The 27,418-nt window shown below is 39.0% G+C and overlaps 1 protein-coding gene and 1 pseudogene across 10 annotated transcripts in view; both read right to left on the minus strand.

The window, feature by feature from the left end:
- TNFSF4 (TNF superfamily member 4) overlaps positions 1-27,418 on the minus strand; it is a 277,633-nt gene that overhangs the window by 245,061 nt on the left and 5,154 nt on the right. The window contains exon 5 of one of the 10 annotated variants that reach the window (XM_074014541.1): positions 1-25,988. This exon is cut by the window's left edge and continues 18,683 nt beyond it. The exons of the other annotated variants lie outside the window; for them this stretch is intronic. The gene's annotated coding sequence lies outside the window, so the exon portion shown is untranslated. The remainder of the gene's footprint in view (positions 25,989-27,418) is intronic. 10 annotated transcript variants of the gene reach the window in all.
- Positions 1-27,418, minus strand: part of LOC107128902 (T-complex protein 1 subunit alpha pseudogene) — a 96,865-nt pseudogene that overhangs the window by 64,293 nt on the left and 5,154 nt on the right.

The raw sequence follows: 27,418 nt of genomic DNA on the forward strand, positions 1-27,418 counted from the left end.
AGTCCCAGCTACTAGGGAGGCTGAGGCATGAGAATCACTTGAACCCAGGAGGTGGAGGTTGCAGTGAGCTGAGATTGCACCACTGCACTCCAGCCTGGGCAACAGAGCAAGACTCTGTCTCAAAAAAAATTAAGTCCAAAGATCAGTTGTTATTACTTGTTTTCAGAACTCTTAGTTTTTATTTTTTAAATGGGTGCTTTAAACAGTTTCTGGTTTTCACTCTAAAAGGAAGTTTATTTGTGTGTGGGTGAACAAGAATGTGTGTTTGCATACTTGTGTTCCTGATGTTCCCCCTGGTGTAGACAGAGTAGTCGCATTTTACCTCCACCCGAAGAATTTATGCTTAACTCTCCAGGGTGAAGGGCAACGCAAAAACTAACACCCCATCCTCAGGACAGGACTGGTGAGTTCTGACCAGGTTTGCTGACATAGGTCTCATCCATTTTTCACATGAGACAGCTCCAAAAACGTGGATCAAAATGCTGAAGTTCCCAACTGCTCCAAAGCAGGGCTGTAGAGGGAATTTTGAGTAACAGCCTGGTAAACTGAGGAATAAGAAGTCAATGTTGTGCTGGTAATGTTTAACAACTGGGTCTGGGTTGGGAGAAGAGTGATGAAAAACCTGAGTTGTAGTGTTTTCTGCTTTCTATGGTATAAATGCTCTTATCCCGACCAATTTCAAGCTCCCCCTGTGAAATAACTGAATGCCGAGTTGGGAGTAAATGCATGGTAAGTCCACGTTCTATAGGATAGTATTCCCACCACACAGACCAGGACCGCCAGGATCAGACCTTCATTCAGGAGAAGCAGGTCACATCCTGATGGAGTTCAAGAGTATCCAAGTGATCCTGCTCCCCAACTCCTCCCCGGAACCCCTTGGTTCAAAACAAAACAAAATGCAACACGTCTCCCACATACCTAAGAATTTCAATCACTTGGTTCTAAAACTTCTTTGTTGCCTTTAAAATGAAAATGTCCCTGAGAAATCTAATCCACTCAGTTTTGTTTTGTTTTGTTTTGTTTTTTTGAGACAGAGTCTCGCTCCGTCGCCTAGGCTGGAGTACAGTGACTCAATCTCGGCTCACTGCAACCTCCGACTCCTGGGTTCAAGGGATTCTCCTGCCTCAGCCTCCTGAGTAGCTAGGATTACAGGTACCCGCCACCACGCCTGGCTAATTTTTGTATTTTCAGTAGTGATGGGGTTTCACCATGTTGGTCAGGCTGGTCTCAAACTCCTGACCTCGTGATCTGCTCGCCTCGGCCTCCCAAAGTTCTGGGATTACAAGCGTGAGCCACCGTGCCCAGCCTAATTTTTGTACATTTAGTAGAGATAGAGTTTCACCATGTTGGCCAGGCTGGTCTCAAACTCCTGACCTCGGGTGATCCACCTGCCTCACCCTCCCAAAATGCTGGGATTACAGACGTGAGCCACCATGCCAGGCCACTCAGTTTTATAACATTTGTATTTCAGAATATGTAAGTCTAACAGATCCTTGCCAGACAATAAGCCTTGAGATGGGCAGGAAAGAAGGTGAGTAACATATGGGCACTATTAGGGTCCATTTTGCCTCTTCCCTTTGGGGCAGTACCACTGGCCATGTAAATCAAATTGAAAACAGACTACATGTGGTTACACAGAAAAGATGAGCAAGAATAAGTCAGAAACTTTTAAATGCCATCTAAGGATTCTATGGCTGAAAGTATGAGAAGCCAGAATAATGTTGTTTTTTAAAGGAGAAAAATACATTATTATTTTAATAATGAACTGCTAATAAATTAATAATAGCTTGAAAACAACCTAAAGATAGATAATGGTGAAATACATTTTGATACTCGCATACATGCATACAATGATTACAATGGAATCCTCATGCATTCAATGGAATATAATGCAGCCATTTAAAATGATAAAATATTTCTATATTTGATATGACAAGATTTTCAAGATATATTACTAAGGGAAGAAAGATTTTACAATAGTACACGTAAAAATGTCCTATTTTTGAAGAAAGATAGATGTAGATATAGATATAGCTCGATGTAGACATAAATAGACACGCATTTATACACACACACCCCTCAGGCTCTTGACCCCAGGACCTCTCTCTCCAATAAAATCACCCCTAATTCCTTTTTGGAGTCTTCATGGATTACTTCTAATAGTTTGCTCATTACTTTTCCTTCATGTTCCTCTACTTTGGTCCTCTCTTCACCCTTGCCCCACCAATATCATAGTTACTGGTAGAACGCTAATTCCCAACACAACGCATTGTTTTCTAGAACTCCCTGACGCTACAAAACTGATGCAATGGAGTTCACTCCAGTACTGACTGTGCTGCAGTCCTGCTATGTTCTGACTGAAATGTAGAGAAAGCCCCTTTCCAACTTTTGTTTTCTTTGTCATCTGAGCCATTAGCCTACAGTCTTTGTTGCCATAGAGGCCTAAGATTTAGCCTACAGAACAGGGTGAGCTCTTTGGGAAATCAGAAGAAAAGGGGCAGGAAGACACAAAACACAACACTACCAAATTCTTTCCATTCCCCAGTTTTGTTCACCAGGAGATTCCACCTCAAGCCTTGTCCAAATACCAAAATTGAAACTATTTAAATCAATCTTTGCATATCAACATCCACTCCACCCAACCCCTTCCTCCAACACAGCAAGGCTGTGATCCCAGATCAGGTTCAACCATTCCCCACCCTAACCAACCAAGCAACCTGCAAACACACACACACACACGCACACACACCCCTATCTGCACACATACTCTTAACTAAAACCAGTATTTACTTCTAGATGGTTGGATTATGAGTTTGTTTTTTGTTTTTTTTTTTTTTTTTTACTGATTATTTACATTTTCTGTTTTTTCCCTATAAAAAGTTTGGATAATTTATAAAAATGTTCTAATCTAAATTTTAAATTTTCACTCAAGATCACACACATAACATTAAGTGTTTCTCTTTGGATAGTCAGGCTTTGGGAAATTCTTTTTTTTTTTTTAATTTTTTGAAAACTTTCAAATTTTCTATAATGATTATAATCCCTTTAAGGGCAAACATATATCTTCATTTTTCTAATACATAAAACTGTGGCTCTTTCAGGGAAAAGAAAATTTAAAAGGGAAGGGACTGGTTCTTAGAGGTAATAACTGAACTTCTGGTAAAGGATAAGATCCTTTCAGGGAGAGTAAGTATTGGTAGGCTGGGCTGGTAAAAGAGAACGGGGTGGGAGAAGAGAAGAATGAATCAGAGGCTAAATAAACGAACTGGGAAGGAAGAGGAAGACTGCTGATGAAGAGCATACAAAAGACAGATGACAGGAGTGGTTGCACACTGCATTTTAGAGGTAAACTAGGATTGCTGTGGTTAGCTTCAAAGTGAGGTTCTTGAATTGCATTCCTCCTAAACAGGTTTAACCCACTCAGCCAGCAAATGAAAGCCAAAAATAAAAATACCTGAAGTGACAGATGTGGTCTTTAAAGGGATAGTCCTGGTTTCTACTTCAAAGAATAAAAGGATAGGATTAGCATCAGTTATTGTATCTTGAGAGAGGTAGTACAGACAGAAGTGGAAAAAGAATACAAAAGAAAGTACAGTCAAGAGTGAATTCAATAAAGCCCACCTCTTCTGATTATTACAGCTAAAAACTCTGGACAAAATACAAAACACAACTACCTAAGGACTCTGAAAGGTAAAGAAATGCAGTCAGATTATGAAGAGAAGTCAAAAACTGAAACAGCATTAAGTTTCAGTTGCACAGGATTAAGTTTCTCATTTTATTTCCTCTTTCTTTTCACAGCCTTGGACCGAGAGCAATCACACAAATGAACTGCCAAGGGGGTACTGCAGACAGCTAATACCTTCAGATAAATCCCTTCTGTCTAGAAAGAAGGCTGGGATCCTTTAAGCTGAAGAACACAGAAAGGAATCCTTGTGTTCTCATTCCCTCTCCTAATTTTCACAGCTTGCCTAGCAGAGCCAGGGTGGCAAGTAGCATGGTCAGCTAAAATCCCAATAGTAATTCTGTTTTTCTAGTTAAACAAATAGAAAAGGGCTCCTGTGGTCCAGAGAGTACTGGAGTAAGTCAGTAGGTAAATTTTCTCTCTCTTTGTTCCATCTCCACATAGCACCAAAAATGGTCCTGGTCACAGGACCTGGTAGCGGCACAGGCAGCCAAAACTCCAAAAGAACCCCTATCTATTGGGCCAGAGGATAAGAAATAGAAAACTTATATAGGTGGGTGACTATGGGGAATCCTGGAGATCACAGATTACAGAAATGGATCTCCTAACTCTGTGTATGAACTAACATAGGCCCAGGCTTAACCTTGAGCTGTGCATGCATGGAACATACTCAAAGCTGCCTAGTAGAGGTTCCGAAAACTGAGATAACATTGAAACTATCACTCACAAAATACAGACAGTCTGAACAAAACCAGTATGATTACTTTCTCAAATAATCAAACAATCTTCCAAATCTCTTGAGGATTTTAATGAAAAACATCCAAATTAAATATTCAAAATGTCCAGGATACAATCTAAAATAACTCAGCATATAAAGAACCAATAAAATTTACTAGTTTGCACAAAAAATACTCAATAAATGCTACCGCTGAGAAGACCAAGATGGTAGAATAATCAGGCACAGATTTTAAAGCAACTATTGTAACTATGCTCCATGAAGTAAAGACAAACACTCTTGAACAAAGGGGAAGAAATGAGGTTATTGGCAGAATAATAGAAACTATTAAAAAAAAAAAGAACCATCTTACAAAACTAAGCATATTTTTAACATACAATACAGCAATCACATCCCTTGGCATTTATTGAAATGAGTTAAAAATGTATGTCCACACAAAAACCTGTACATAGACATAAATAGTGACTTTATTTACAACTGCCAAAGCCTTGAAGCAGCCAAGACTGTCTTTCAGTAAGTGAACGAATAAATAAACTGTGTGTGATGGTTAATACTGAGTATCAACTTGACTGAATTGAAGGATGCAAAGTACTGTTCCTGGGTGTGTCTGTGAGGGTGCTGCCAAAGAAGATTAACATTCGAGTCAGTGGACTGGGAGAGGCAGACCCACCCTCAATCTGGGTGAGCACCATCTAATCAGCTGCCAGTGCAGCTAATAAAGCAGGCAGGAGAAGATGGAAGAGGAGACTTGCTGGGTCTTCTGGACTTCATCTTTCTTCCCTGCTGGATGCTTCCTGCTCTCGAACATCAAATTCCAAGTTCTTCAGCTTTTGGACTCTTGGACTTACACCAGTGATTTGCCAAGGGCTTTCAGGCCTTCAGCCACAGACTGAAGGCTGCACTGTCGGCTTCCCTACTTTTGAGGTTTTTGGACTTGGACTGGCTTCCTTGCTCCTCAGCTTGTCGATAACTTATTGTGAGACTTCGCCTTGTGATCATGTGAGTCAATACTCCTTAATAAACTCCACTTCATACATACATCTATCCTATTAGTTCTGTCCCTCCAGGGAACCCTGACTAATACACTGTGGTATATCCATACAATGGAACATTATTCAGCTCTAAAATGAAATGAACTATCAAGGCATGAAATTACATGGAAGAAACATAAATACATGTTATTAAGTGAAAGAAGCCAATCTGAAAGGGTTATATACTGTATGATTCCTACTATGTGATATTCTGGAAAAGGCAAAACTATAGAAACTTATAGTAAAAACTTACAGAAACTTACAGGAAAACTTATAGTAAAAAGGTCAGTGATTGTCAGAGTTTAGCAGAGAGGGAGAGATGAATACGTAAAACATAGACAATTTTTAGAGCAGTGAAACTATTCTGTATGATACTATAATGGTGGATATATGTCATTATAGATTTGTTCAAACCCACAGAATCTGCCACCAAGAATAAACTCCTTATGTAAATTATGGACTTTGGGTGATAGTGATATTTCAGTGTACGTTCATCACCCGTAACAAAGGTACCACTCTGGTACCAGATGTTGACAGTGTGGAAGGTTGTGCATGTATAGGGGTAGGGGGCATATGGGAACTCTCTGTACTTTTCACTCAATTGGTCTGTGAACCTACAACTGCTCTAAAAATAAAGTCTGTTTTTAAAGTTTTTTTTAAAGAATGAAATGGAAATTTTAGAAGTGAAAAAAATACACTGTGTGAAGTTAAGAAATCAATTGATGGGTTTAATAGCAAAACACAGAAGAAAAGAAAAAAGAGTCAGCAAACATAGTGAGAGATCAATAGAAAGGGAAAATAGAGGAATGAAAGACAGAGGAAACAACTAGAAAATCAATAACAAAATAAATTCACACATATCAATAATTACATTAAATATACATTATGTAAGCACACCAATTAAAGCACAGAGTTCGCCAAATTTGATTAAAAATAAATAAGACCTAACTATCTACAAGAAACCTACTTTAAAAATGAAGACACAGATGGGAATAGAAGTAACAAGATGAAAGAAGAGATAGCATACAAACACTAATCAAAAGAAAAAATGTAGTGGCTATATTAATATCAAAATAGATTTCAAAGCAAAAAATACTACTAAAGATAAACAGAGATATTACATAATGGGATAAGGTTCAATAAATCAAAAAAAACAACAATCTTAAATGTACATACCTATTAAGAGAAGTTCCAAAAACTTAAAACAGAAACACAAATGAGAACTAGATAAATCCACAACCATAGTTGCAGACTTTGACATTCCTCTCACAGTAATTGATAGAAGATAGAAAATCAGTACCAACAGATGAGACCCAAACAACATTATGTCCAGTTGACATAATTTACCTTTATAAAATACTCTACCTAACAAAAGCAGAAAACTTTTTTTTTTCAAACACACATGGAATATTCACCATGCTAAACCATATTCTGGATTATAAAACAAACCTTAACAAATTTAGAATAATTGAAGTCATACAAAGAATCTTCTTGAACTATAATGGAACTAAGTTAAAAATTAATAAAAGAAAGATATCTAGTAAATATTTGGAAACCAACTGATATAGTTTGGATGTGTGTCTCCACTGAAATCTCATATTGAAATGTAATCCCCACTGTTAAAGGCGGGGCCTGGTGGAAGGTGATTGGCCCATGGGGGTGGATTTTTCATGAATCGTTCAGCATCATCCTTTTGGTACTGTCCTCACAATAGTGAGTGAGTTCTTGTGAGATCTGCCCATTTAAAAGTGTGTGGCACCTCCCCCGACTCCTGCTCCTGCTCTCACCATGTGGTGTCCCCGCTCCTGGCTTCACCTTCTTCCATGATTATAAGCTTCCTGAGGCCTCTTCTGAAGCTGATGCCAGAGCTATGCTTCCTGTACAGCCTACAGAACCATGAGTCAATTAAACCTCTTTTCTTTAGAAATTACCCTGTCTCAGGTATTTCTCCTTCCTTCTTCTTTTTTTTTTTTTTTTTTTTTTGTGTGTGTGTGTGTGACAGACAATCTTGCTTTATTACCCAGGCTGGAGTGCAGTGGCACAGTCTCAGCTCATTGCAACCTCCACCTTCCTGGCTCAAAGAATCCTCCCACCTCAGTCTCCAGAATATCTGGGACTACAAGCACGCACCACACCCAGCTAATTTTTTTAATTTTTTGTAGAGACGGGGTTTTGCCATGTTGCTGAGGCTAGTTTCAAACTCCTGAGTTCACGCATCTGCCTACTTCAGTCTCTCAAAGTGCTAGGATTACAGACAGGAGCCACCGTACCTGGCCTCAGGCATTTCTTTGTAACAATGCAAGCAGCGACTAATACAACAACATACTTCTAAATTACCCATGGGCCAAAAGGAACGTTACAAAGGAACTTAGAAAAATAAATGAAAGAGAAAATGCAACATATCAAAATTTGTGGAAGGCATTTAAAGCAGTGATTTAGAGAAATTTATAAAGGCTTATATTGGAAAAGAACAACATCTCAAATCAATGATCTAAGCTTGCAAGTGACATAACTAGAAAAAGAACAGAACAAACCCAAAGTAAGTAGAAGGAAGGAAAGTATTATTAGAAGACCAGAAATCAAAGAAATTGGAAATAGAAAAATAATGGAGAAAATTAATGAAACTAAAAGTTGATTCTTTGAAAAATTCAGCACAATTGATAAATCTCTAGCCAAGACGACCAAGAAAAATATGACACAAATTAGAAATATCAGAAATGAGAAAAGGAACATCACTATTAACCCCACAGACCTTAAGAGGATAACAAGGGAACAATACTATGAAAAGCTGTTTGTAAATCTGACAAAATGAACTAATTTTTTAAATTTAAAAAATTACCAAATTCATTCAGGAAGAAAAAAGTTTATGTTAAAGCAATGATTTATTTCATATATATGTATGCATAACTTTTAAATTGAATTTGTAGTTTAAGCCTTCCAAAAAGAATTCTTTAGGCCCCAGTGGTTTCACTGATGAAATTTACCAAACATTGATGAAGAGATAACAATTTTACATAATCTCTTCCAGACAAAGAAGAGGAAGGAACACGTCTCAATTCATTTATGAGATTAGCATTACCCAATAAAACCAAAGACATCACAATTAAGAAAATGTCAACCCAATATCCTTTAAGAACACAGACACAAAAATCTTATAAAATATTATCAAATTGAATCCAACAATGTATTTAAAAGATATTAATAATATGGCAGCTCAAGTGGGGTTTATCCCTAGAATGCAAGGCTTACTCAACATTTGAAAAGCAGTCAATGTAATTCACCATATCAACAGTCTAAAAAAGAATAACCACATGAATATCTTATTGGATGAAGAAAAAGCTTTAGAATATATTCAGTAATCACTTCATGATAAAAAAAAAGAAAAAACTCCATCAGACAAGAAATAGTAGGGAACTTCCTTAAACTAATAAAAGGCATCTATGAAAAACCTACATCTAACTTCATACTTAATGATGAAAGACTAATGCTTTCCCCCTAAGGCTGGGAACAAGAAAAGGTTGTCCTCTCTTAAAACTCCTATTCAACAGTGCACTGGAAGTATTAGCCAGTGTAATAAGGCAATAAAAAGAAGTAAAGGATATAAATATTAGAAGGGAAAAAGCAAAAATATATTTATGCATACATAGATAACATGTTTATGTAGAACATTTCACTGAATCTACAAAAAGCTTTTAAACTAGTGAGTTAGCAAGGTGCCAGCATATGTACATGTCAATATAAAAAAGTTAATTATATTACCATATACCAGCAATTAATAATTGAAATCTGAATTTTTTCAAAAATACCACTTATAATAGCACCAAAAATAAGGAAAGTATTTAGGTATAAACAATACAATACGTGCACAATTTGCTGAATACAAAACATTGATGAAAAAGTCAAAGAAGATCTAAACAAATGTGGAGATACAGTATTCAAGGATAAGGACGACTCAATATTGTTAAAATGTAAATTCTCCTAATCTACAGAGTTAATGCAATTCCAATTGAAAGTCCAAAGGATTTTTGTAGGTTTTTTTGTAGATTTAGACAATTAAAATTTTATATGGAAAACCAAACTAACCAGATTAGCCAAAAGAAAGAAAACAAAACAAAACATTAGAGGTGTCATACTACCTGATTTCAAGACTTTATTTAGTGAAGATCATGTGAGATTGGCAAAGGAAAAGATAAATCAATGAAATAGAATTGACAGTCCAGAAATAAACCTTTGTACTTATGGTAAATTCATTTTTTTAAAGGTATAAATGGAATTCAGTGGAGAAATTACGGTATTTTCAACAAATGATACTGGAACATTTGGACATTCAGATGCGTATAAATTCATACATACATATACACACAAATACATGCATACCTACATACATACATATATATGAAGAAGAAGCCTAACCTATACTTCACACCTTATACAAAACGAACTCAAAATGGCTCATAAAGTGTAAAGCTAATAAACTTTTAGAAAAAGAAAGTATCTTGCCCTTCTGTGTCTTTAAGAAGTCTTTTCTTTTTTTACCCCCTTGAAAACCCTGTAATTGCCTCACCTGGAGCAGATGCCTCACAAAAGAGAGGATGCCCACTCTCCTCAAAATCTATCCCAAACACTTCTTATTACCACTAGACCCATACCTAGAGTCCAATTCCAACATGTTCCAGCAGCCTGGAAGTGGCAGCAGGTCTCTAACTGTGGCACTGAGCCCAGGTTCCCCACTTGCTCTGCAGAGTATGGGCCAATATAAACTAAAAGTGATGTCTTTACTAAACACCTGTTAGTAAACAGCCTGAGGTGTACATATCTCTCATCTCTGGCCTTGTTTTCAGCGTTTTTCCTCCTTGGATCAACAGTTTCTGACTCCCTAGGTTACAAGGCTGGAATAAAAAAACAAACCCCAGCTTGGAAAGGAAGATAAAAAAAAGGAAGTCACTCTTATTTGTTTGTTCTCATAGAATTTGTCCACTTGACTATTGTAATACCCAGCCTAGCTTCTTAGTTTTTATTCACTGCTGTCATTAAATATTTACTAAGTAAGCATAACAGACCTACTGGGCAAGTAAAACGTAATGTGCTAGGCAGTCACAAGAAAATACAAAGCCAGAGTCCCCAACCCCCAGGAGTTCATTCTAGACTAATCGCAAACACATGGTTTTATGTTTTCAGATTATGCTCAATGGAGCCATTCCAAACTGTTTTCTTCTGGGTGGCACACCTCTGTGTAGCGAAATTTTCCAGACTTCATACGGACAAGGTAGCTAGGCAGAGAGAATGCCCTAAAACCAAAATTGTTTCAGAGAGAAGTAGGAATTGTACTAATTAATGCTGGAGCAAGACAAAGGTAGACTTTGAAGGGGAAGATGGCTACACCTTAGTGTCCAACATTGTGGAATTGATCTCAGTAGGGTACCTAGCATTGCTTCTACTACTCCCATGCCTCTAACTGTCCCATAAGCAGGTGCTGTTAGTGGCAAAGGCAAAATGCAGGAGTGCAGCCCACCATGGCTATAAGAAGTACTCAAAATCCCTATCTTCCTGCTTTGGGATAGCTGAATCTTAATAGACAACCATTATTTTTAAAACACATTTAAATAATGTAAGAGAAAAAATAGGAAGGAAGAAATGTTTAGAGAAAATGGAATGACAAATGAGCAAATATAGGAAAAGAGGTCAGGGAAAAGAACATCACACTACAAACTCATCAGTGCTTTATACCAGCACCTTGCACAAAGTTTAACTTTGTAAATTGTTTTAAATATTAAATAGCTAACTTTATATAAAAAGGCAACATCAATATCATTTCTTCTCAGCGTCTCCAAACAGAATCACATACTTTCTTTTTTTAATTAAATTTTTTTTTTGAGCCAGAGTTTCACTCTTGTCACCCAGGCTGGAGTGCAATGGTGCAATCTCAGCTCACTACAACCTCTGCCTCCAGGGTTCAAGCGGTTCTCCTGCCTCAGCCACTCAAGTAGCTGGGATTACAGGTGCCCACCACCATACCCGGTTAATTTTTGTATTTTTTTTTTAATAGAGATGAGGTTTCAGCATGTTGGCCAGGTTGGTCTCGAACTCCTGAGGTCAGATGATCCACCCACCTCAGCCGCCCAAAGTGCTGGGATTACAGGCATGAGCCACTGTGCCTGGCCAGAATTATGTACTTTCAATTGTTTATCCTCCACTAGAGATGCTTCTCTGTGAATTAGTTACACATCTTGATGTGTAACTACCTTTATCACCTATCTTTATGACCAGGTTGTTGATCTGAGAGATGGGACTATGGAACAGAGGAAAATTTACAGGTGCCCACTAGGCCTCAAGCCACAGTTGAGTTTTCAGTGGGATTGTACTCTCAGCTAACGAGATGGAAATGAAAGCTGAGTGCTTACTGACAAGAACTGAGTTCGTATCTAAGTGGGCACACAAAAACCCCAGAGGTATAAGAGTAAATTCCGGGCTTCTAATCTGCCAATCAAAATTTCACAAAGGGTTGTGATTGTTAACTGTAAAATAAACCTATCTGCCCATGGGGACTTTTGGGAAACAGTGTTACTGACTATATAACACATGTAAATACTCTGTTTATATAGCTTTAATTGTCTAGCCCTCTGTAAAATGAAACAATTTAGTTTAGGGACACTTGAGCTCAGTATCTAAAGACTAGGACAAGCCCACATTCCTTCTCCTTGGAAGAGAGATCCTCTTTTTTCAACAGCTAAAATGCAGTCATTTGCTAAAAATGACTCAGTGCTCAGAAAGCTCAGGAGAACAAATCTCAGAGAAAGGGGCTGTCCCTGCCAGACACCCCATTTCTCCCACCCAAGATTTCTATGCCATGTAAGTATCACCCATACAGCCAGAAAGCTAGAAGTATATTTATTTTGTAACTGACAAGCAAGGAAACAATGCTGAGAGGTCCAGAATTGAACAATAATCACCGTAGATATATTTCTTTGGGGAGAATTCTTCTATGTAAGAGCCTTAAAATTACCCCTCAAATTTGCTTTTTGAAACCATGGTGTTGAAAGGGACTGCTTGAGAATCTGGAACTTGGTGTCTGGTGAGGTTATCTTGGCCCATACTTCCTCTGCAGAACAAACAGTGACTCTTTGGAATAAAGGGCAAACTTGGACTCAGGACAGAGTTACATTCACAGATCTGCTGTCATTTCCAGGCCACTGGAATATGATAACAATTGACCCTAGTTATTGGTCTAGTGGCAGTAATGGGTGTTTGAGGTAGGTTCCGAGGACAGTGAACATCCTCTTGTTTGCGAAGTATTTGCTCCAGGTGAGGCAATTACAGGATTTTTGAAGGGAGACAAAATTCTGCAGATACACAAGGGCAAGATAGTCCCACTGGCAAGGGAGACTCAAAGCAACTCAGGGGTTCAAGATTCTCACTCTCATTTGAGACCAACAAGATGTGCCCATTTCAAGTTTTGGGGTCTCCTTCCTTCCCAATCAATGAGCTAACTTTCACATGAGAAACTTGGCATTAATTTCCCAAGAATATTATACTGATGTTGTAGTTCTGCAACCTGAAAAATTAAATTTTGTGTTTAATTTTTAACAATACCAACCCTGTGGCTATAAGACATAAAAGATTCTGTTAGTGCTGCCATGGAAGTTCTCTAGTTCTCAGACCAAGAACTAAACTAAGAGCTTAAGGACCCAAGCTTTTCATCTTCTGTCTATAAGCACTCCACTACACTCAGAAATATCTGTCCTACGCCACAGTCCTTGCAGTGATCACTACTGCCATTAAGAGTCCAGTGTCCGGTCAAGAGACAGAAACCACACAGTAGTTCAAATAAGGAAAGTATAATCACGAAGAACTGTTAACTTGGTAAAAAACTGGTTAACCACTAAAAAAGATAAAAGAGAATTGTATGGTGTAATAGAGGTGGCAACCTCAGACTACAGCTATCACTTTTAAGATAAAAGCCAAGGTAAACAAGGAGGAAACTTAGAAAGGAAGAAAGGACTCCAGCAGGCTAAGATTTGGGCCTCTAAGGAGACGGTTCAGCTGCTGCAGAAACATGTCACCCACTGCTGGAGTAAAGAAGAAACCTCCGGGGGACATTCACTTGCTGGAACCATGGGAACAATTCACCACCACAAGGAATGTTGCTGGGGCCAGTTGTGTGCTGATCCATTCACTGTCATGTGGAGAAGAAGGCAAAAATAACAGAAGATAAGTCGCTTTTTCCTTCTCCAACCTTGAGACTCCCTTCAGCACTCCCTTAGCCCCAAATTGGCTGAACCTAATATAAAACCATACATCTGAGAAAAAAAAAATGTAGTTTGCAGTGTACCTCTCCAGTATCATGAAATAGGACAAAGAAAGGTAGTTTGGAATAAGAGGAAATAAATTAATAATAAGCACACTTGAATACAGAGGCTAGGAGTAAAGATGGGGAAAGGCAAACAGTTACAATATATGCTTTAGAGACAGAATCACTTGGACTTAGTGTTAAGACTCCTGTGGGAGGGAGTAAAAGGAGGAATCAGGATGATCCTTCTGAAGAGAAAGGAAACATAGTATATTCATTTGTGGATTGAATGAGTTTGTTGTGGTTAGAAAGAAAGAGACTTAAGAATTAAATTTTGAATATGTATCAAATGTCTATGACGCATTCAGATCAAGGTGTCAAATTGGCAGATAGATGACTCTACAAATGTTGAGCTTGTCTGAAGATAAAAATTAGCATCATCAGCATATATATATATGTTATTTAAGGCCACTGGACTAGATATCATCTCCAGAGAAACTGCAGATAGAGAAAAAAGCCAGAGAATCTCCTGAGAAGCACCAACACTCAGAAGTAAGAAAAGAAGTGCAACAGAGAGAGTAGCCAGTGATAGGGAAATAAAAAAAGAAAAAGAAAAAATAGGAGAGTTTGGTGTAATGGAAGCAGAGAAAGAAGTGTTTCCAAAAAAGTAATCAACTCTGTCAAATGCATTGAAAGTGAAGAAAAGCTTCCATTGGATTTTCCTTCTTTCTTTCTTTCTTTTTCAGACAGGTTCTCACTCCATTGCCCAGGCTGGAGAGCAGTGATGTGATCTCAGCTCACTGCAGCCTCAATCTCCCAGGCTCAAGTAATCCTCCCCACTCAGCCTCCCCAGTAGCTGCGTCTACAGGTGCGCACCACCACGCCCGGCTAATTTTTGTGTTTTTTTGTAGAGATGGGGTTTCGCCATGTTGCCCAGATGCTGGTCCCAAACTCCTGGGCTGGAGTGATCCTCCTACCTTGACCTCCCAAAGTGTTGGCATTACAGGCATGAGCCACCACACCCAGCCTGGATTTAACAAGATGTATTTCAATATATGAAGGAAGAGAAAGAAAGAAAGATGAAGACAGAAATAAGTGGTAGCAGGAGGAAATGTTGGGTCAAACTATAAGTTTTAAACCTGAAAAAATATGAAAAATAAGTTGTCTAATATAACAGCCACTAGCCACAGGTGGCTGCTGAGGACTTGAAATGTGGCCAGTACACCATATGTAGAAAGCTGAAACTGGATCCCTTCCTTACACTGTATACAAAAATTAACTCAAGATGGATTAAAGACTTAAATGTAAGACCAAACACCATAAAAACCCTAGAAGAAAACATAGGTAATACCATTCAGGACACAGGCATAGGCAAAGACTTCATGACTAAAACACCAAAAGCAATGGTAACAAAAGCCAAAATTGACAAATGGGATCTAATTAAACTAAAGAGCTTCTGCACAGCAAAAGAAACTATCATCAGAGTGAACAGGCAACCTACAGAATGGGAGAGAATGTTTACAATCTACCCATCTGACAAAGGGCTAATACCCAGAATCTACAACAAACTTAAACAAATTTACAAGAAGAAACCCCACCAAAAAGTGGGCAAAGGATATGAACAGACACTTCTCAAAAGAAGACACTTATGCAGCCAACAGACATATGAAAAAATGCTCATCATCACTGGTCATCAGAAAAATGCAAATCAAAACCACAATGAGTTTCCACCTCAGGCCAGTTAGAATGGCGATCATTAAAAAGTCAGGAAACAACAGGTGCTGGAGGTGTGTGGAGAATTAGGAATGCTTTTACACTGTTGGTGGGAGTGTAAATTAGTTCCATCATTGTGGAAGACAGTGTGGCGATTCCTCAAGGATCTAGAACTAGAAATACCATTTGACCCAGCAATCCCATTACTGGGCATATACCCAAAGGATTATAAATCATTCTACGATAAAGACACATGCACACGTATGTTTATTGCAGCACTATTCACAATAGCAAAGACTTGGAACCAACCCAAATTTCCATCAATGATAGACTGGATTAAGAAAATGTGGCACATATGTACCATGGAATATTATGCAGCCAAAAGAAGGACGAGTTCATGTCTTTTGTAGGGACACGGACGAAGCTGGAAACCATCATTCCAAGCAAACTAACACAGGAACAGAAAAACAAACACCGCATGTTCTCTCTCATAAGTGGGAGTTGAACAATGAGAACACATGGACACAGGGAGGGGAACATCACACACCTGGGCCTGTGTGGGGTGGAGGGCTGGGGGAGAGATAGCATTAGGAAAAATACCTAATGTAAATGACAAGTTGATGGGTGCAGCACACCAACATGGTACATGTATACATATGTAACAAACCTGCATGTTGTGCACATGTACCCTAGAACTTAAAGTATAATAATAAAAATATATATATAAAAGAAATGTGGCTAGTATAAATTTAGATATGCTATAAGTATAAATTACACACCACATTTCAAAGACTCAATATGAAAAAATATATACAATATCTCATTAATAATTTTTACATCAATTATATGGTGAAATAATATTTCACATACATTGGGTTAAATGAAATATATGACAATTAAATTTACCTCTCTCTTTTTACCTTTTTTCTTTTTTTTTTTTGAGACAGAGTCTTGCTCTGTCACCCAGGCTGGAGTGTAGTGGCGTGATCTCAGCTCACTGCAAGCTCCGCCTCCTGGGTTTATGCCATCCTCCTGCCTCAGCCTCCCGAGTAGCTGGGACTACAGGCGCCCACCACCTCGCCCGGCTAGTTTTTTGTACTTTTTAGTAGAGACGGGGTTTCACCATGTTAGCCAGGATGGTCTCGATCTCCTGACCTCGTGATCCGCCCGTCTCAGCCTCCCAAAGTGCTGCGATTACAGGCTTGAGCCACCATGCCCGGCCCTCTTTTTACTTTTTTAATGTGGCTACCATAAAATTTTAAATTACATATGTGGCTCACATCATATTTCTACTGGAAAGAGTTGTGCTAGAGCATGTTTGTATGCTAATATAATGATCTAGCAGAGAATCAGGAATTGATGATGTAGAAAGATAAAGAGTAAGAAAAAGAGAAAAGACCTTTAAAAGCTTAAGCTGATGAAGGCTGATGGGCATCATGGATAGATCAACAAACAAGTAGAGAAAGGCATGTACATAGATAATATTTGTTGTATCCTTTATACAGAGAGAACTCACTCTTTTTAAACAGCCATGAAACAGTAATAAACATTTATCAAGGACTAAGTCACAAATAAAATCTCAAATACCCAAAGGTACAGATCACATGGTAACCAAACAAGAAATCAGTAAGAAAAAGACAGCAAACTCAATCTAATTACGTGGACATTATAAAACAGTGTTCTAAATAACTCTTGGATTAAAGTGGAAATTAGTACTAGAACACAGACTGTTTGAAATTACCAATGAAACAACACTACATTTCAAAACTTATGGAATACTACCAAAGTCTTAACTCAAAGGAAAATTCAGAGCTTTTAGTGATCTTCATAACATACATGGAAGATTGAAAGTAAATGATCTAAGCACCTGGTTCAAGAAAGTTTAACAACATTAAAAAAAAAATAAGCCAGTAGAGAACAGGACAAACTAATAAAAAGAAAATTCAAAATTAATGAACTAGAAAGCATGGCAAAACACAATTGCATAGACCTGGTAAATAACACAATTGTTTTATTTTGTTTTTGTTTTTAGAATGCGACACACAAACCATTAGTAAGTCTGAACAAGAAAAAAAGGGAAAGAAAATGCAAATATCTACAACAAGGAAAGAAAAATAATTAAGCATTAAGAGATTTTTAAAATTCTAAAATTTCCAATATTTGCCAGTAAATTAGAAAATCTACATGAAATAGACAAATTTTTAGGAAACTGCAGATTACTAATATTGGCTCACGAAGAGAAGAAATTATCCCAATGATCAGAGAAAAACTTGAAAATCTAGCAAAAGCTTTAACTTCAATAAAAGCACCAGTTCCAGTTTGTTTTATCAGTAAGTTCTAATACATCATAAAGAACAGATAATTCCCAGATTATTTAAACATTCAGCTAATACAAACTATGAAAAACATCCCAAAACACTTCACTGAGAAATTTAATTCTGATACTAAATTATACTAAATACTAAACGACAATAGTAAAAATAAAATAAAATACATCTTGGGTCATTCTGAAAATCCAAAGTCAAACATTAGCAAGTCTAATTAAGAATGCTTTTGACAGCAAGTAACAGAAACCCTGACTCAAATTATCTTTAAAAATGAGGGTATTCTGGACTCAACAGGAAGTCTAGAAGTAGGATAAGTTTTAGGATGGGTTGTGGTTTAATTATGTTATTAAGAACCCAGGGGAGAGGGCCAAGGTGGCCAATTAGAAGCAGCAGCTGTCTGTGGCACTCAGGGAGAGGAAGAAAGGAGCAAATGAATACAGCACCTTCAACTGAAATATCCAGGTACTCACATTGGGACGGATCACAGAAACAACTCGACCCATGGAGAAGAGAGACAAGCAGGATGGGGCAATGACCCATCTGGGAGCAACATGAAGCCAAGAGAACCCCCACCCCCAGCCAAGGGAAGCAGTGAGTGATTGTGCAACCCCAGGAAACCATGCTTCTCCCACGGATCTTTGCCACCCACAGATCAGGAGATCGGTGCACCCACACCACCTCGTGCACCCACATCACCAGGGTCTTGGGTCTCACACACAGATGTGTGTTGAGTCTGGGCAGTGCCGCTGCTCAGGCATGCACAGAGACCCAGGAACTTTACATATTCGGGTCCCAGGATCCCCAACAGAGGTGTCTGCTGGGGCAAGGTGGGAGGTCTGTATATACCCCTAGGAAGGGGGCTGAATCCAGGGAGCCAAGCAGCATCAATCTGTGGGTCCCACTTCCACGACACCTCACAAAATAAGACCTACTGGCTTGGAATATAGCCTGCCTGAGATGGGACAGAGTCCACAGTGGGAGGGGTGGGCCGCCATCTCTACTGTTTGGTTGACTCAGCCATTCTGGTCTGTGGCCTTTGGAGAGTCCAAATGGTTCAGACAAGGAATGGTCTTCCCAGCACAGTACAGCGGCATTGCCAGAACAAGGCCAGACTGCTTCTTTAAGTGGGGCCCCAATCCATTCCTCCTCACTGACAGGTACCTCCCAACCGGGGCCTCCAGCCATCTCTGCCAGTATTCTACCAACAGATCCTGATCTCTTCCTGGAACAGCATGCCCGAGAGGAGGGGAGGGGAGGGCCACCATGCTGGTTGTTTTAACGACTCAGCCTGTGGGCTTTGGAGAGTCCAAGCCAACAAGGGCAGAAGCAGTTCCCTAGCACAACATGGCTGTTCTGCATGGCCAGATGGCTTCTTTAGGTGGGACCCTGATCCACTTTTCCTTGACGGGTAGATCATGCCACCTGGGGTATCCAGCCACCCCAGCCCATGTTCTGCGGCCAACAGAGTTCTAATTTTTCCCTGGGACAGAGTGGCCAGAGGGCAAGGCAGGCCACCAACTTGGCTGCCTTGGGTAGCTCAGCCAGTCCAGCCTGTGGGCCTCGGAGAGCCCAAACCAATTAGGGGCTGATATGCTATCTTCAAGAAACCCATCTCACGTGCAAAGACATACATAGGCTTGAAATAAAGGGATGGAGGAAAATTTACCAAGCAAATGGAAAACAGAAAAAAACAGGTGTGATCCTAGTTTATAACAAAACAGACTTTAAACCAACAAAAATCAAAAAAGACAAAGAAGGCCACTACATAACAGTAAAGGGTTCAATTCAACAAGAAGAGCTAACTAACCTAAATATATATACACCCAATACAGGAGCAACCAGAAAAAGAAAGTTCTTCGAGACCTTCAAAGAGACTTAGACTCACACACAATAAGAGTGGGAGACTTTATTACCCCACTGACAATATTACACAGATCATTGAGACAGAAAATTAACAAAGACATTCAAGACCTCAACTCAGCTCTGGATCAAGTGGGCCTGATAGATATAGACAGAACTCTCCATTCCAGAACAACAGAATATACATTCTTCTCATCACCACAACACTGACTCTAAAATTGATCACATAATTGGAAGTAAAACGCTCCTCAGCAAATGCAAAAGAACTGAAACCATAACAAAGAGTCTCTCGGACCAAGGTGTAATCAAATTAGAACACAAGATTAAGAAATTCACTCAAAACCATATGACTACATGGAAAATGAACAATCTGCTCCCAAATGACTTTTGGGTAAATAATGAAATTAAGGCAGAAATCAAGAAGTTCTTTGAAACTAATGAGAACAAAGATACAACGTTCAGAATCTCTGGAATGCAGCTAAGCACTGTTAAGAGGGAAATTTATAGCACTAAATGTCCACATCAAAAAGTTAGAAAGATCTCAAGTTAACAACCTAACGTCACAACAAACTAGAGAACCAGAGCAAACCAACCCAAAGCTAGCAGAAGACAAAAAATAACCAAAATCAGAGCAGAACTGAAGAAGATAGAGACACGAAAAACCCTTCAAAGAATCAATGAATCCAGGAGCTGTTTTTTTGGGGGGGAAAAAAATTAACAAAATAGATAAACTGCTAGCTAGACTAAAAGAATAAAAGAAAAAAGATTCAAATAAACACAATCAGAAGTGATAAGGGTGATATCACCACTGACAGAAATACAAACAACCATCAGAGAATACTACAAACACCACTATGCAAACTAGAAAATATCTAGAAGAAATGGATAAATTCCTGGATACTCCCAACACTGAACCAGGAAGAAACTGAATCCCTGAATAGACGATAATGAGTTTAGAAATTGAAGCAGTAATAAATAGCCTACCAACTGTTGCGAAAAAGCTGAGGCAGGGCTTGCATGTCTGACATAATGTCCTCTGGAATGTACCTAGACTTGCTGGCTCCTTGCTTCCAGCCCTCCTAGGCTCCTAGATCAATCGTATTCCCATTTTCTCAAGTAGTAGAACATGTTCCTTATAAACGCTAAACCGTCACAGCTGTAGATCATGCACCTGCTCTTTTGACCTCCACATTCTCACCACCTGTTTCTCTGTTGGATTACCAATAAACAGCGTGGGCTCCCAGAGCTCGGAGCCTTCGCAGCCTCCATACACTAGCGATGGCTCCCTGGTCCCACCTTTCTCTCTCAAACTGTCTTTTTCTCAATCCTTTGACTCCACTGGACTTTGTCACACCCATGACCTGGTGTTGGGTCTGATCACCCCAATACCAAAAAAAAAAAAGAAAAAGCCCAGGACCAGACAGATTCACAGGTGAATTCTACCAGAGGTACAAAGAAGAGCTAATACCATTCCTACTGAAACAATTTGATATTCAAAAAAATTGAAAAGGAGGGACTCCTCCCTAACTCATTGTATGAGGCCAGCATCATCCTGATACCAAAACCTGGCACAGATACAACAAAAAAGGGAAATTTCAGGCCAATGTCTCTGATGAACATCAATGCAAAAATCCTCAACAAAATACTGGCAAACTGATTCCAGCCGCACATCAAAAATTTTATCCACCACGATCAAGTTGGCTTTATCTTTGGGATGCAAAGCTGGTTCAACATACAAAAATCAATAAATGTAATTCATCACATAAACAGAACTACAGACAAAAATCACATGATTATCTCAATAGATGCAGAAAAGGTCTTCGATAAAATTCAACATCCCTCATGTTAAAAACCTCAATAAACTAAGTATTGAAGGAACATATCTCCAAATAATAAGAACCATATATGACAAATGCACAGCCAATATCATACTGAATGGACAAAAACTGGAAGCATTCCCCTTGAAAAGTGGCACAAAACAAGGCTGCCCTCTCTCACCACTCCTAATCAACACTGGAAGTTCTGGCCAAGGCAATCCGGCAAGAGAAAGAAATAAGGCATATTCAAATAGGAAGAGAGGAAGTCAAACTATCTTTGTTTGCAGGTGACATGATCCTGTATCTAGAAAACCTCATTGTCTCAGTCCAAAAGCTTCTTAAGCTAATAAGCAACTTCAGTAGTCTCAAGATACAAAATCTGTATGCAAAACTCACTAGCATTCCTATACACCAAAAGGCAAGCCGAGAGTCAAATCCCATTCACAATTGCCACAAAAAGAATAAAATACCTAGGAACACAGCTAACCAGGGAAGTGAAGGACCTCTTCAAGAACTACAAACTACCACTCAAAGAAATCAGAGAAGACACAAACTAATGGAAAAACATTCCATGCTCATAGATGGGAAGAATCAATATTGTGAAAATGGCCATACTGCCCAAAGTAATTTACAGATTCAATGCTATTTCTGTTAAACCACCATTGAGATTCTTCACAGAATTAGAAAAAAAATTATTTTAAAATTCATATGGAACCTCAAAAGGACATGAATAGACAAGACAATTGTAAGCAAAAAGAAAAAAGCTGGAGGCATCATGCTCCCCAACTTCAAACTACAGGACTACAGTAACCAAAACAGCATGGTACTGGTACAAGAACAGACATATAGACCAATGAGAGAATAGAGAATCCAGATATAAGTCTGCACACCTACAACCATCTGATCTTTGACAAACCTGACGAAAACAAGCAATGGGAAAAGGATTCCCTTTTTAATAAATGGTGCTGGGAGAACTAGCCATATGCAGAAAATTGAAACTGGACCCCTTCCTTACACCATATACAAAAACTAACTCTAGATTGATTAAAGACTTACATGTAAAACCCAAAACTATAAACACTTCAGAAGAAAACCTAGGCAATATCATTGAGGACACGGGTGTGGGCAAAGATTTCATGACAAAGATGCCAAAAGCAATAGCAACAAAAGCCAAAATTGACAAATGGGATCCAATTAAACTAAAGAGCTTCTGCACAGCAAAGGAAACTATCATCAGAGTGAACAGACAACCTACAGAATGGGAGAAAATTTTTGCAATCTATCATCTGACAAAGGTCTAATAGCCAGCATCTAAATGGAATTTAAACAAATTTACAAGAAAAAAAACAAACAACCCCATTAAAAAGTGGGCAAAAGACATGAACAGACACTTCTCAAAAGATGACATACATTTGGCCAACAAACATGAGAAAAAGCTCAACATCACTGTTCATTACAGAAATGCAAATCAATACCACAATGAGATACCATCTAACACCAGTCAGAATGGCTATTCCTAAAAAGTCAAAAACAACAGATGGCTGGCGAAATTGTAAAGAAAAAGGAACACTTTTACACCGTGGGTGGAAAAGTAAGTTAGTTCAACCATCATGGAAGACAGTGTGGCAATTCCTCAAAGACTTAGAGGCAGAAATACCATTCAACCCAGCAATCCCATTACTGGGTATATACCCAAAGGAATAAAAATCATTCTATTACAAAGATATATGCATGTGTATGTTCATTGAAGCACTATTCACAACAGCAAAGGCCTGGAACCAACCTAAATGTCCATCAATGATAGACTGGACAAAGAAAATGTGGTACATATATACCATGGAATACTATGTAGCCATAAAAAGGAATGAGATCTTGTCCTTTTCAGGGACATCTATGGAGCTGGGGGTCATTATTCTTAGCAAACTAATGCAGAAACAGAAAGCCAAATACCACGTTTTCACTTACATGTGGGAGCTGAATGATGAGAACACATGGACACATTGGGTGGAGCAACACACACTGAGGCCTGTCAGAGGACAGGGGGTGGGAAGAGGGACAGCATCAGGAAGAACAGCTAATGAATGCTGGGCTTAATACCTGGGTGATGGGATGATCTGTACAGTAAACCAACATGGCACACATTTACCTATGTAACAAATCTGCACATACTGTACATGTACTCCTGAACTTAAAATAAAAGTTGGAAATTTAAAAAAGAATCCATCCTTTCCATCTTTCTGGTCTGCCATTCTTTGTGTTATTTCATTCCTGGTTAGCTAGCAACATGATTGTAATATTTCGAAGCATCCAGGCACGATTTCCAGAAAAAGATGCAAAACTAACTCTTTTCAGATTTCTACTTATGAGCCAAAGACACTTTTCCCAGAAGTTCACCTAGCAGGCATCATTGCTCACTAGCAAGAGTTGGATTACATGCTCATAACTGAACCAATCCTAACCACCAGAATGGAGTTGTTTTAGACATGAGCATCTCCTGGAGGACTTGTTAAAATATACATTGCTGGACCTCATCCCCAGGGTTTCTGACTCAGTAGGTCTAGTATGGGTCTTGAAAATTTGCATTTCTAATAAATTCCCCAGTTACATGAATACTGATTATCTTGAACCAGTCAGGACTATCTCTAAAGCTAGAAATGAGGTCAACTTCCCCAAGACAGCTGGCCACCCTGAGAATGGAGACCTGAACACAGCAGTGACTCTATTAGAAAATAAGGAAGTATAAATGGCTGTGTAGCAGCCTCCATGCTAATCTAAGAATCTATTAATAAAACAGTATTACCAAATAGGATTTAGCCTAAAAATACAAGGTGATTGAACATTTGGAAATGTATTCATGTATTACACAAATACATTAAGGAGAAAAGCTTCATGCTTTGTGTTACTAAAGGCCAAAAGACATTTGATCAAATTAAAAATCCATTCCTGACTTAAACTCAGTTTCTTCAGCTTTAAAATGGTGGTAAGGGGGTTGGAGATAGGGTTTGTATTATATGACCTCAAAGTTCCCTTCCACTGTAAAGATTTATGACTCTAACACTCTGCAGTGACCACTGGATAAGTTCTGCATAAAGAACATTTTGATGAGCCAAAATGTAAAAACTATACTATTTTTATCACTAAGTAATGCCCAACTGACCTTGTCAAACACTCAATATTCTTTTCTCCCTCCCTGAACCTGGGTGCGGCTCACATATGAATGAAGAAACGGTGAGGCCAGCCAAGCCACTGCAATATGGAAAGGGTGTATGTTGAGTATATTATCTGGTAATTTTTTTAAAAATTAAAGTATAGTGGTCTATTTTTTAGGCTACATCAAAATGACCCCATTCAAAACTTCAGGGATCCTTTATAGTCTGAAGGCTATTTACTAAAAGGTAAATATCCTGAGGAAAGGACATTCAGGAAAAGCACTAACATGTACTGAGAGACCACCATGCACTGAGAGACCACCAGTGTATTAGTCCATTCTCAGGCTGCTAATAAAACATAACCGAGACTGGGTAATTTATAAAGGAAAGAAGTTAATTGACTAACAGTTCAGCATGGCTGAGGAGACCTCAGGAAACTTGCAGTCATAGCAAAAGGGGAGGCAACACGTCCCTCTCCACATGGCGGCAGCAAGGAGAACTGCAGAGCAAAGTGGGAGAAAAGCCTCTTATAAATCCATCAGATTTTGTGAGAACTCACTCATTGTCACAAGAATCCCATGAGATTCCCTCCCACAACATGTGGGGATTATGGGAGCTACAACTGAAGATGAGATTTGGATGGGGACTCAGCCCAACCACATCAACCAGATACCAGGCTAGTCAAATGTACCACTTGTTGCGGGGATGTCAACTATCTCAATGAGTGAATATGTAAAGAATTTTGTAGAGTAGAGGCTCTCAAAGATGTCTACCACCTCTGGGTGTGATATCTACTCAATCACAGCCAGAGGCTATGGGCTATCAACCATTCGATGAGCCTCTACACCCAGGATGCACCTAAACAAAGGTTTTATAAAGAAAGCATGATCTCAACAATGTTTTTCATGTAAGAAGAACCTTCCTGGTAATTACAGTGATTTTAACAATTTAGCAACATTGACTGAAACTTCCTGAAGTTTGTTTTGAAATACTAGAGTGAGCTTTTTGAACAATTCAGGAAAATAATAGTTCATATACAACTATTCTAATGTACACACAGTGGCAGTTTCTTTTTCTTTTCTTTTCTTCTTGTTTTTTTTTTTTAGCTTTATTGAAGTACTGCAAAATATACAAAGAGAAAATGGCAATTATCTTAAACATACAGTTTGATGAATTTTTACAAACTACACACATGTAACAGCCAGCATCCAGATCAATGGTCCTGTGCAGTCACCAAGTGGCCAGCTTTCTTTATGAGGGAGTGTAGGCACACTTGTAGTCCTAGCTACTCAGGAATCTGAGGCAGAGGATGCTTGAGCCCAGGAGCTGGAGGCTGCACTGAGCCAAGTTTATGCCACTGCACTCCAGCCTGGGTGAAGTGAGGTCCTGAATCAAATAAAAACAATAATAATTTACTACTCCAAAACCCCTCTGAGAGTTATTCCTCACTGTAGCATTTTATAAGCTGTTGTCTTTCATTTTCACTCCTACATTTCCTACTTTGATTTCTCTCCAGAGTGTAGAAGTCCTGCAGTAGATATAATAGGGAGTAGTACATATAATGACAACATTAAACATGATTGATATGGTTTGTCTGTGTCCCCACCCAAATCTCATCTTGAATTTAACTTCCACAATTTCCATGTGTTATGAGAGGAGCCCAGTAGAAGGTAAATGAATCATGGGGGCAGGTCTTTCCTGCACTGTTCTCGTGATAATGAATGAGTCTCATGAGATCTGATGGTTTAAAAACGGGAGTTTCCCTGGACAAGCTTTCTTTTTCCCTGCCACCATCCACATAAGATGTGACTTGCTCCTCCTTGCCTTCTGCCATGATCGTGAGGCCTCCCCAGCCATGTGGAACTGTAAGTCTATTAAATCTCTTTCCCATATAAATTACCCAGTCTCAGGTATGTCTTTATCAGCAGTGTGAAAATGAACTAATACAGTAAACTGGTACCAGTAGAGTGGGGTACTGCTGAAGAGATACCCAAAAATGTGGAATCAACTTTGGAACTGAGTAACAGGCAGAGGTTGGAACAGTTTGGAGGACTCAGAAGAAGATAGGAAAATGTGGGAAAGCTTGGAACTCCCTAGATACTTGTTGAATGCCTTTGACTAAAATGCTGATAATGATATGGACAATGAAATCCAGGCTGAGGTGGTCTCAGATGGAGATGAGGAACTTGTTGGGAACTACAGCAATGGTGACTCTTGTTATGTTTTAGTCAAGAGGCTGGCAGTTTTTCACCCCTGCCCTAGATATCTGTGGAACTTTGAACCTGACAGAGATGATTTAGAGTATCTGGCAGAAGAAATTTCTAAGCAGCAAAGCATTCAAGAGGTAACTTGGATGCTGTTAAAGGCATTCAGTTTCATAAGGGAAGCAAAGCATAAAAGTTCAGAAAATTTGCAGCCTGGCAATGTGATAGAAAAGAAAATCCCATTTTCTTAGGAGAAATTCAATCTGGCTGCAGAAATGTGCATAAATAACAAGGAGCCAAATGTTAATCCCCAAGACAATGGGGAAAATGTCTCCAGGGCATGTCAAAGGTCTTCGCAGCAGCCCCTCCTATCACAGGCCTGGAGACCTAGAAGGAAAAAATGGTTTTGTGGGCCAGGCCCAGGGTCCCCATGCTGTATGCAGTCTGGGGACTTGGTGCCCTGTGTCCCAGCTGCTCCTTTTAGCCATGACTAAAAGGGGCCAATATACAGCTTGGGCCATGGCTTCAGAGGGTGCAAGCCCCAAGCCTTGGCAGCTTCCACATGGTGTTGAGCCTACAGGTGCACAAAAGTCAAGAATTGAGGTTTGAGAA

The sequence above is a fragment of the Macaca fascicularis genome, chromosome 1 (assembly GCF_037993035.2).
Source record: "Macaca fascicularis isolate 582-1 chromosome 1, T2T-MFA8v1.1".
NCBI lineage: Eukaryota > Metazoa > Chordata > Mammalia > Primates > Cercopithecidae > Macaca > Macaca fascicularis.